The sequence below is a fragment of the Schistocerca gregaria genome, unplaced genomic scaffold, assembly GCF_023897955.1.
Source record: "Schistocerca gregaria isolate iqSchGreg1 unplaced genomic scaffold, iqSchGreg1.2 ptg000336l, whole genome shotgun sequence".
Classification (NCBI taxonomy): domain Eukaryota; kingdom Metazoa; phylum Arthropoda; class Insecta; order Orthoptera; family Acrididae; genus Schistocerca; species Schistocerca gregaria.
Genome location: NW_026061801.1, coordinates 4,172,721 through 4,175,995, shown reverse-complemented (window position 1 = coordinate 4,175,995; position 3,275 = coordinate 4,172,721).

Below are 3,275 nucleotides of genomic sequence, written 5' to 3'. Positions count from 1 at the left end.
TTTGTTTGTGAACTTTTAATTATCTTCATGTATCAATTCCGATTTAATGTCTCCTGTTTTTATTACCCTGTATTTTCGTCTACGTTATTGTGTACATTATATCGATTTCTCACTTTGCTTGAATTTTATTTTACTTAGAAAACATTCTCTCATTTATGTCCTCATCTACACTATAATTTCCATAGTGCACAAAGATTTTATGTTATGTTTTAAATATTTGTATGTCGATTACCATGCAAAAAAAGGCACGTCTCCCAAAGAAAAACGTTTTTCACATTAATGCACAATCAATATAAATAGATTATTTCGTCTTTTGTTTTTTAATTCATTTATCGGAGTTTTGAAGTAATTCAATAGTCAAACAGATAGGTATAATAAATTACACATTCACAAAAATTCCGATTGGAAGAAAAATTAAACAAATGGAAAAGTTCATACGGTGACTAAAACGATGTGACAAAAGAATAGAACGAAAGAAATTACATTTAAACCAATAAATAGAGTACAAATAAACATCAAAGTCATTTCGATAAAGGTTTTTAAAAAAATTTACTGCACCTGACGAGGCATGGTTAAGCTTCTATCGTAACCATTATGACACGTAACCAGACGGTGGAATACGACTTCCTTCACGCTATGTAGCATTAGGCAAAATTTTGAAATCTTTTCCGTCAGTTACTTTCAATCCGAGGGCCACCTGGATGCAGGGATCTTAAGTTGCACTACGGCTTATTTGGATTCAAAAAGTCGATCCCACCGCTGGGGGCTCTCCTTGTTAGTTTTAAGAGTAACAAACGGCACATTTTGAAATAACAGTAATATCGCAGTCCAGTAGCGCCGGACCCTGCAAACTTGAAAGACAACTCCAGCAAAGGCAAAGAAAATGTTACTGTAGCAAGTAAATTACTGTAGGCAACTGAACAACAACGAAATAATAACAATAATAGGTTCGCAGGAGAGCTTCTGTAAAGTTTTCAAGGTAGGAGACGAGGCACTGGTAAAGCTGTGAGGACAGGGCGTGAGTCGTGCTGGGGTGGCTCAGTTGGTAGAGCACTTGCCCGCGAAAGGCAAGGGTCCCGAGTTCGAATCTCGGTGCGGCACCCATTTTCAATCTGCCAGGAAGTTTCAATAATAATAATAATAATAGATCCAGTCATATTAATATGACCAACTCCTATTTTCGAGGTCAACGTGTAATAACCCACAGACTCCAGGAGATAGCATTAGTAGGTGATGAATGGGGGTGGGGGGAGGAGGCTGGAAACAGTGAAGTCGTTGTCATAATGTGTAAAAGGGGCGATTTATGTGACGTCCAACAGGGCATAATCGTTGGCTTTCTTCCCAAGGGTGGAAGCATTTCCGAAACGGCAAAATCTGTAATCTTTTCACATGCCACTGTATGTAAAGTAAACCGTGAGTGGCAAAATCTCGGTATTCTAATCCGGCTCCAAGGCAAGTGTATTGGACCACGGGCAGTAGGCGACACAGGTGAACGATAGCTGCAGATGTGTGTGCTGGCGAGAAGACGTGCAACTTTTGTGCAGCTGACAGCCCAGGCGAACCGAGGGCTGCCACCAATGTTTCCTCAACAACTTATGGGCTTCCGCAGTGGGCACCTGGTCCCTGCACCCACGCTGACTGCTCTTCATTGGCGTTGAAAGCTTGCATTTGCACGCCGGTACCACAACTGAAAGTCCACTGAGTGCTACAGGTGGCCTCTCCATATTCATCACATTTTGTGCTCCATCGGACAGATTGAAAGCAAACGCCCTGCAACCCTGAGGGAGTGTTATGGTGTGGGCAATGTTTTCGTGGCACTCCCTGGGTGATCTCGTTGTTCTGAAAGGCACAATGGATCAACCCTAGTACGCACCTATCCTTGGGGACCAAATACACCCCTAGATGCACGTGTAACATAGCTCGCAGTGTATGTGCGTGGTTCTGAAAGCTCTAGGATGAATTTACCGTACTGCCCTCACCACCAAATTTTCCGCCTTTAAACCCAATCGAGAATCTGAAAGGTCACCTCGATCGAGTAGTTTGTGCCACGGATCCTCAATCGATAGAATTCTATCGCAGCATGACAAGTACTGGGGTAGGAATGGCTTCTTATGACTGTCGTTACATCATTGACTCTATTCCTGTGCGTCTCGTGCTGCAGAAGGTGTTTATTCGGTATTTTAACACGTGGTCAGATTACTGCGACTGGACAGTGTCATAATAATAATAATAATAAATTTCGCGTATTTCAGTGCCCTCGTTTAAGTCTTTCAATTGGACGGCACTTTGAAGACATGCTTATCATTAACGTACTCCAGTTGTCCAACCGGGGAAAGGGAATCGGCAGTTTAACGTGGAATCCGCACCACATGTTGTTTCTACCGACTCCTCATATCATTGAGAGGTGAAGGCTGTATTAAAAGCAGACAGAAAAATTTATTTGTTCATCTGGGATTCGATCCCGAGATTCTCGATTTGCAGGCACGCGCTGTGCCGGTAGACCACCAGGTCCAACAGTTACGAGACGGTAATCGAACTGTATTGGCAGAGTATTTCGTCGTATTTTGCGTCAAGTAAATGTGCTGTGGTGCAAGCCAAAGTACATTCACGCTAAGGGCATCAGTTCCGATCCCAGAAAAATGTGCAGCCAGAGCACTATTGTAAGTAAAAATCAAACTCTTCCATTTTTCTTACCGAATTGCTATACATCTAGAAAACAAACCAAAATTGTGAAAACATTTCATACAAGATTACTGACAAATTTTTATGAGTAAAAATAAACGGGTATGGTAATATACATGGAGGTGAATGAAAAGTAGTGGCAGTTTGGCTATAATTCATGTCAGTCTTCATTGACTAAAATTCACTTTATCACATTTCCGTCTCGCGTCTCGATCACTTTCCACACCCACATGAAAGATGTCATACACTGTCTGTGCATCCATCTGTGATGATGTCTCGCTAGGACCGCCATATGGTGTCTTATCATTTGCTGTAAGACGTGCCACGAAATACTTCGTTCATTTGGGTGATCAGGCCATAATTGGGGGGACTCTACCGGATGAATACGGTGGATGTCCCAGTATGTCCCGCTGCCACGTATGCGGTGCTCCTGCACAGGGCTCGTCGTTTGGCGTCGTGTAAGTTGGTAGAATGCAGCACTGGAAGGAAAGATTGTTGCGCGCTCCGACCACGTGCCCTTCCAGTCTGCACCCAAGCACGTTTTTCGTGTTTCCCAAACATACTATTAAGGCACTCGAGCTAGCCTCTCCAAC